This window comes from Arachis hypogaea, chromosome 5, assembly GCF_003086295.3.
Source record: "Arachis hypogaea cultivar Tifrunner chromosome 5, arahy.Tifrunner.gnm2.J5K5, whole genome shotgun sequence".
Taxonomy (NCBI): domain Eukaryota; kingdom Viridiplantae; phylum Streptophyta; class Magnoliopsida; order Fabales; family Fabaceae; genus Arachis; species Arachis hypogaea.
The window spans coordinates 75,264,599-75,273,851 of record NC_092040.1 but is presented as its reverse complement, the minus strand read 5'-3'; the positions used below and the strand labels follow the sequence as shown (position 1 = coordinate 75,273,851).

Genomic DNA, 9,253 nt, shown 5'->3' with positions numbered 1-9,253 from the left:
ATTCAGAGCATCAATTTCAAGAAGTCCTCTATTTTGAGGCGTCCCATTATTCACAGGATTTCTCTCAGAGGTATACATGAACTGGTTATTTGCAACTATCTCAATGAGTTCTTGAGCTTCTACAGGCATTTTCTTTAGGTGAATGGATCCACCTGCAGAGTGGTCCAGTGACATCTTGGAGAAATCAGATAGACCATCATAGAATATATCTAAGGTGGTCCATTCTGGAAGCATGTCAGAAGGACACTTTTTGGTCAGCTGCTTGTATCTTTCCCATGCTTCATAGAGGGATTCACCATCTTTTTGTCTGAAGGTCTGAACATACACTCTAAGCTTGCTCAGTTATTGAGACGGAAAGAACTTGGCCAAGAAGGCTGTGACTAGCTTATCCCAAGAGTCCAGGCTATCTCTGGGTTGTGAGTCCAACCATGTTCTAGCTCTGTCTCTTACAGCATAAGGGAAAAGCATAAGCTTGTAGACCTCAGGATCAACTCAATTGGTCTTAACAGTATCATAGATCTGCAAGAACTCAGTTAAAAACTGATAAGGGTCTTCTGATGGAAGTCCATAAAACTTGCAGTTCTGTTGCAGTAGAGAAACTAATTGAGGCTTTAGCTCAAAATTGTTTGCTCCTATGGCAGGGATTGAGATGCTTCTTCCATAGAAGTTGGAAGTTGGTGTAGTAAAATCACCAAGCATCTTCCTTGCATTATTGTTTGGTTCGGCCATAATTGTTTCTTTTGCTGCTTCCTTTTCGAAAATTTCAGTGAGATCCTCTTCAGAGTTTTGTGCTTTAGCTGCTCTTAGCTTCCTCTTCAAAGTCCTTTCAGGTTCAAGATCAGCTTCAACAAGTATGCCTTTATCTTTGTTCCTGCTCATATGAAAGAGAAGAAAACAAAGAAAATATGGAATCCTCTATGTCACAGTATAGAGATCCCTCGAGGTGTCAGAGAAAAATAAGAATAGAAGAAGGAGGTAGGTAAAATTTCGAACACACAAAAAGAGATGGAGTTCGAATTGACAATGGAGGAGGAATGTTAGAGTTTAAGTAGAAAAAGATGAGAGAGGGTGGAGATTTTCGAAAAATTTAATAACTGAAAAAAATGAAAATTTAAATTAATTTTGAAAAATTGGTTGTGGTTTTCGAAAATTGAAGTAAAAAAATTGGTTAGGTGATTTTGAAAAAGATAAGAAATAAATTTGAAAAGGATAAGAAGTTAGAAAAAGATATGATTTTTAAAATTTAAAAAAAGAAGTGATTTTGAAAAATATATGATTTAAAAAGATATGATTGAAAAGATAAAACTAAAAAGATTTGATTTTTAAAATTAATAACTTCATTCACAAGAAACTAAAAGATATGATTCTAAATTTCAAATTTTGAACCTTTCTTAACAAGAAAGTAACAAACTTGAAACTTTTGAATCAAGATTTTTGAAAATTTTGAAAGAAAAATAAACAAGATTTGATTTTTTTGAAAAAGATATGATTGAAAAGATATGATTTTGAAAAAGATATAATTGAAAATATTTAATTTGAGAAAGATTTGATTTTGAAAAATTTGGAAGATTTGATTATGATTTGATTTGAAAACAAGATTCCTCTCCTTGTGTCATCGTGGCGTTACATGCCCAGGAGCTGCATGTTTTGGGCGTTTAACGCCCAATTGCTGCATGGTTTGGGCGTTTAAACGCCCAGCCAGGTACTCTGGCTGGCGTTTAAACGTCAGTTTTCCTTCTTCACTGGGCGTTTTGAACGCCCAGCTTTTTCTCTGTAATTCCTCTGCTTTATGTTCTTGGATCTTCATTTTGCTAAATCCTTTATTCAAGAAGATATGTTTTCAATTTTGAAAAATAACAAAATGAGTCAAAACATATAATTCTTGGATCAAAACACAGGATATATGCAAGAACATTATGAACGTAAAGATGAACACCAAGAACAATCTTGAAGATCAAGATGAATATCAAGAACTTAGTTTTCTTAATGAAAGAAAGCATGGAGGAAACCAAACTTAGAACTTTCTCATGTTTGGGCCATATGAATGCGAGAATGCATATGTAGAATATCATGCAGTGCAAATCAATAAATCATGAAGATCAAACAAGGCAATTCATCAAGAACGACTTAAAGATCATCAAGAACACAATGCATGTGTTTCAAAAATTGCAAGACAATTAAAATCATGCAATTGACACCAAACTTAATATTTGGCCCTAGATTAAAATAAGAACCATGAAATGTTTTTGAGTTTTTATGATTTTATTAATTTTTTTGGATTTTTTGAAAATTATTTTGAAAAGAACGAAAAAGAAGAAAAAATTTTGAAATATTTTTGAAAACGTTTTTGAAAAGAAAATAAAAATTACCTAATCTGAGCAACAAGATGAACCGTCAGTTGTCCAAACTCGAACACTCCCCGGCAACGGCGCCAAAAACTTGGTGCATGAAATTATGATCATCAACAATGGTGCCAAAGACTTGGTGCTCTCAAACGTGAATCACACTTAGTAACAACTTCGCACAACTAACCAGCAAGTGCACTGGGTCGTCCAAGTAATAAATCTTACGTGAGTAAGGGTCGATCCCACGGAGATTGCCGGCTTGAAACAAGCTATGGTCACCTTGTAAATCTCAGTCAGGCGGATTCAAATGGTTATGGAGTTTTAATAAATAAAAAGATAAATAAAACATAAAGTAAAGATAAAGATAGTTATGTAATTCATTGGTGAGAATTTCAGATAAGCGTATGGAGATGCTTCATCCCTCTTGAATCTCTGCTTTCCTACTGCATTCATCTAATCCTTCATACTCCTTTCCATGGCAAGCTGTATGTTGGGTTTCACCGGCGTCAATGGCTACCTCCCGTCCTCTCAGTGAAAATGGTCCAAATGCGCTGTCACCGTGATGAGCGGATAATTTATACGCTTTTGGCATTGTTTTTAGGTAGTTTTTAGTAAGATCAAGCTACTTTTAGGGATGTTTTCATTAGTTTTTATGTTAAATTCACATTTATGGACTTTACTGTGAGTTTGTGTGTTTTTCTGTGATTTCAGGTAATTTCTGGCTGAAATTGAGGGACTTGAGCAAGACTCTGATAGGAGGCTGACAAAGGACTCCTAATGCTGTTGGAATCTGACCTCCCTGCACTCGAAATGGATTTTCTGGAGCTACAGAATGACAGAGCTTCCCAGCAATATATAATAGTCCATACTTTATTCGGGAATTGACGACGTAAACTGGCGCTCAACGCCAGTTCCATGTTGCTATCTGGAGTAAAACGCCAGAAACATGTCACGACCCGGAGTTGAACTCCCAAAACACGTTACAACTTGGCGTTCAACTCCAAAAGAAGTCTCAGCTCGTGGATAGATCAAGCTCAGCCCAAACACACACCAAGTGGGCCCCGAAAGTGGATTTATGCATCAATTACTTACTCATGTAAACCCTAGTAGCTAGTATAGTATAAATAGGATAATTTACTATTGTATTAGACATCTTTGGTCTCAGTTTTATTTTATTCTTCATCTTAGGAGGCTATTGATCACGTTTTTGGGGCTGGCCATTTGGCCATGCCTGAACCTTTCACTTATGTATTTTCAACGGTGGAGTTTCTACACACCATAGATGAAGGGTGTGGAGCTCTGTTGTACCTCAAGTTTTAATACAATTACTACTGTTTCTATTCAATTCTCTTTATTCCTATTCAAAGATATTCGTTGCACTTCAACTTGATGAATGTGATGATCCATGACACTCATCATCATTCTCACCTATGAATGCGCGTGACTGACAACCACTTCCGTTCTACCTTAGGTCGGGCGCATATCTCTTGGATTCCTTAAACAGAATCTTCGTGGTATAAGCTAGATTGATGGCGGCATTCATGGGAATCCGGAAAGTCTAACCTTGTCTGTGGTATTCCGAGTAGGATTCCGGGATTGAATGACTGTGACGAGCTTCAAACTCCTGAAGGCTGGGCGTTAGTGACAGACGCAAAAGAATCAAGGGATTCTATTCCAACCTGATTAAGAACCGACAGATGATTAGCCGTGCTGTGACAGAGCATTTGGTCCTTTTTCACTGAGAGGATGGGATGTAGCCATTGACAACGGTGATGCCCTACATACAGCTTGCCATGGAAAGGAGTAAGAAGTATTGAAGGAAGAAGTAGGAAAGTAGAAAAAGAAAGGGCACAGTATCTCCATACGCTTATCTGAAATTCCCACCATTAATTTACATAAGTATTTCTATCCTATTTTAATTATCTTTATTTTCTGTTTATAATTTATTAATATTCAAAAATCCATAATCAATTATTATCTGCCTGACTGAGATTTACAAGATGACGATAGCTTGCTTCACACCAACAGTCTCTGTGGGATCGACCCTTACTCACGTAAGGTTTATTACTTGCACGACCCAGTACACTTGCTGGTTAGTTGAACGAAGTTGTGTCCACACATAGCAAAGAGCCATTATAATTATTCCATACAACAACAAAGAATACAACATTGATGATCACAATTTCGTCCACCAAGTTTTTGGCGCCGTTGCCGGGGATTGTTCGAGTTTGGACAACTAACGGTTCATCTTGTTGCTCAGATTAGGTAATTTTCTTTTTAAAAAGTTTTAAAAAATCTTTCAAAAATTTTTTTTCTTTATTTTTGTTTTTCTAAAGAGTATTTTTGAAAAATTTATTACGAAAATACAAAAAAATCATAAAATCATAAAAATCAAAAATATTTTTTATTTCTTGTTTGAGTCTTGAGTCAATTTTTAAGTTTGGTGTCAATTGCATGTTTTAAAAATTATTATGCATTTTTCGAAAAATTCATGCATTCATAGTGTTCTTCATGATCTTCAAGTTGTTCTTGGTAAATCTTCTTGTTTGATCTTGATGTTTTCTTGTTTTGTGTCTTTTATTGTTTTTCATATGCATTTTTGCATTCATAGTATCTGTTCATACCCTGGGTCAAGCTGTCCGACCCAGGATGTTTAGCGACAAGCCGACCGAAGGAACACAGCCCAATCTAAAGGCAGCCAAAGCCCAGAAAGATAAAGGCGGTTCCCTTGAAGATAAGATGACCTCACTTAAAGATAAGATAAAGATAAGATAAGATAACTAACTTATCTTATCCACAAGAGGCCACATCTCACCATTATAAATACACTGGAGCACCCAGGTATAACTCATACTCTGATTCTACTAAAAACCTGTTTAATATCCATGCTAACTTAAGCATCGGAGTCTCTTGCAGGTACCCCCCACCCTACGGGGACGAAGGATAAGCACCATCACCAGGTCTAACAAGTCGGACACACTAGCTCCGACCGCTACACACCTGCCGGACACGTCGGCTCCGACCAGCACAGAAGATCTCGTCCGAGATCGACCTACAGTTTCAGGTAACCCTCGGAACATTGGCGCCATTGCCGAGGAACCTGGAAGTCATCCCACCACCATGGTGGACAACCATGACAACGACCACGATTCAGATCTAGAGGATAGAACGCCGCATAAAAACGCGGACGCCACCCCCAAAAGCACACCCCAAAACAGGGGAGATATGTAACCTGCAAACACAGAAATCATGGAAGCACTACAAGCTCAACAAAACCACCTCCAACAACTCGAAAAAGAAGACGAGCATCAACGGAAAGCCAAGAAGGACCTCCGAAGGGAAACTAGGCGACGCCGAGAGTTAAAAGATAAGCTCTTAAAACTCGAAGCTGATCTCAAAACCGAGACGGCTGGATCCAGTCACGAAGATAGCCCCCACAAAGATCAAGACCCATTCACCAAAGAGATCATGAAAGCTAAAGGTCCCAAAGGACTTCAAAGCTCCCAACATGACTCCGTATGACGGCACATCAGATCCAAGCTATCATCTTAGCAATTTCAGAAGCAGGATATATCTCACGGAGGCCTCAGATGCAATCCGTTATTCTCCATCCAGAAGGACAAAGACAAACACGCATCAAGCCTATTAGGGATCAAGCAAGGAGATCGAGAGAGCCTTCGCAACTACATGGAAAGATTCAACAAAACATGTCTGGACATACAAAGTCTGCCAACAGAAGCAACTATCAGGGGTCTCATCAATGATCTACGAGAAGGACCTTTTAGCCACTCAATATCCAAGAAGCACCCAAACATCTCGGAACGAGGTACAGAAACGGGCAGAGAAGTACATCAACATGGAGGAAAACTCTCAACTAGGAGAGATCTCAAAAACCGAACATTCCTATTCCTCTCGGGATAAGGATAAAGAGTCCAAGAAAAAAGAAGATCAACATGGAGAGAAGCCTAGAAAATACCACAATTACACCCCCTTCGGATGTCTGTTGTGGATATCTACTGAGAAATATGCAACATTGAGAAGATCCCATCAACTCGCCCAATCAAAAACAAAAGAGGTCGGACAAGTCAAAGCTCAACCTCACACCAAAAAGGTCGGACAAGTTGAAGGTCCACCTCACACCGAAGAGGTCGGGCGGGTTAAGGTCCACCTCACACCACAGAGGTCGGACACGAATTTAAGGTCCACCTCACACCAAAGATATCGGGCGAGTTTAGGGTCCACATTACACCAAAGAGGTCGGACGAGTTGAAAGTCCACCTCACACCAAAGAGGTCGGACATGAGTTTAGGGTCCACCTCACACCAAAGATATCAGACGAGTTGAAAGTCCACCTCACACCAAAGAGGTCGAACGAGTTAAACATCTACCTCACACCAAAGACGTCGAACGAGTTGAACGTCCACCTCACACCAAAGAGGTCGGACGAGTTGAAAAGGACAACGGAGTACGAACAAGCCTTCCGAGATTTCAAAATTCTTGGGGCAATCACCCATTCTTTCCAGACCACGGGAAAGTGAAGAACTCATTACACCTCGCAATGGGAAGTCAGGCAATAGCCTCAGCACTAGTCAGAGAAGATGAAAGTGGGCAACAACCCGTCTACTTCATCAGCAAAGCTCTACAAGGGACCGAACTAAACCATCAACAGATAGAAAAAGTTTGCCTACACCCTAATACTCACCTCTCGATGACTCCACCCATACTTTCAAGCTCACACTATCAGAGTTCGGACCAACCAGCCCATAAAAGACATCCTACAGAAAACAAACTTACCTGGAAGAATCCTACAGAGGACAGCTCGGATAATTCGGGGGACCCTGGACAAAACCAGAAAACATCTTGGACAATTCGGGGGACCCTGGACAAAAACAGAAAATAGCTCGGACAATTCGGGGAATATGAAGTCTGACACATACCTCGGGAGTAGAGTGCCCGAGCTGATGTACTTTCATAACCCGGCAGCACCAACAGCTCGGACAATTCGGGGAATATGAAGTCCGACACATACCTCGGGAGCAGAATGCCCGAGCTGATGCATTTTCAAAACTAGCCAACCAAGGGGCAATAACAAAAGCTTCATCCAGGCTACATTACAAGACCACAACAAGTCGATCTCAAAGGCGGTATAAGGAATGTACTCAGGGTCAGCCACAGTAACACGTATTAAAAAACTATGGAATCCAGCCAATTAGACATGCCGTCCGGGATCTTAGTATACATCTCAAAGACATAGGTCAACTATGGGGTTACTACCAAACAACTCGGGCAACAACTCGAACAATAACAGCAAAATAACAGGTGTCAGATACAACAGTAAAAGGGAAACCCCAGGACTCACACGAAGGTCCAGGGGCACCCTTTGGAGGCAACAAACAGTGCAAAAACCCAAATACAAAGTCAAAGCTTTACATCAAAAAGCATGCCAACTTCCACATTGCCTCACCAGAGGAGCTCATAAGTGTAACATCACCTTGGCCGTTCGCAAAGAGGGGACTCGACCTCCTCAGACTATTTCCCCAAGGATTGGGACAAGTCAAGTTCCTCATTGTAGGGGTGTTCATGAAATGGATTGAGGCAGAGCCCCTAGCTAGTGCCACTGCTCAAAGAAGTCAGAAATTCTTGTATAGAAACATTATTACAAGCACCAATTCACATCCGTAGAACACCCACAAGCCAATGGACAAGCAGAAGCTGCCAACAAAGTCATACTAGCTAGGTTAAAACGAAGAGCTTGTGCTGAAGAGCTCCCACAAGTCCTATGGGCATATCGGACAACTCCACACTTCACCACGGGGGAATCACCCTTCCGATTGATTTACAGAATGGAGGCAATGATCCTAGTAGAGATCAAAGAAGGATCCCCTAGAATGATCTTCTACAATGAAGAGGTCAACTCCCAAATCCAAAGGAAAGAACTCGACCTACTTCCAAGAGTCCGAGAGAGAGCTCCGATCAAGGAAGAGGCGTTAAAACATCGAATGGCCTTAAGATACAATCAGAAGGTAGTACAGCAAAGCTTTGCTAACAACAACCTCATCCTAATCCGAAATGATATCGAAACAACTCGACCTGGAGAAGGAAAGCTAGCAGCCAACTGGAAAGGACCATACCAAGTTGTTTAGAAGAACTGGGAAAGATTGCTACAGACTGTCCGAACTCGAAGGGCAAGAGCTACCAAGGTCATGGCATGCCTGCAATCTAAAAAGGGCACCAGGCCGAGATCCAAAAAGATTGCCCAACCTAGAAAGGTAAGTACTAACATGTACACACTCTTATCTTTATATTATTGTTTAAAAGATTGCAGATTCCCTAAAAAGTTTCCTACCAAGACGCCCGACTACGGTAGGTCGGCAAGGTGAAACACCAAAATCACCACCCGATTACGACAAAGTTGGCAAGATGAAAACCAAACTCATCATCCGATTACAAAGCGACAAGTCGGCAAGGTGAAAACAAACTTCACCGCCCAACCACGATAAAAAGCGAATTCATCATTTGATTTCGACAAAGTGAAAACAAAATTCACTGCTATACCAAGACGCATTAATCTGAAATGCAAATTTCACTGCCGGATCACAACAAGGTCGGCGGGGTGAAAACCAAATTCACCGCCCGATCATGATAAAAGTCGGCAAAGATGAAACCAGAATTCATCACCCGATTTTGACAAGGTCGGCAAAAAAGTGAAAGTAGAGTTCATCGCCTGATTATAAAGTAACAGATTGGCAGAAAGTGAAAAACAATTTCACTGCACAATCACGATAAAGACAACCGTTCGATAAAGGTGAAAACGTGATTCACCCAAAGGACGATCTAGAGATGACAACCACTTTCTACAAATCGGCAAAGATGAACACAGAATAATGTAAGAAGTTATCGAAAGTGAT

The 9,253-nt window shown here is 40.4% G+C and overlaps 1 non-coding gene across 1 annotated transcript; it reads left to right on the top strand.

The window, feature by feature from the left end:
- The first annotated feature begins 228 nt into the window (after window positions 1-228).
- Window positions 229-336, top strand: LOC112804957 (small nucleolar RNA R71). Its single transcript, XR_003203573.1, has one exon. It is a non-coding gene; the product is annotated as a small nucleolar RNA R71 (small nucleolar RNA).
- Window positions 337-9,253: the final 8,917 nt, after the last annotated feature.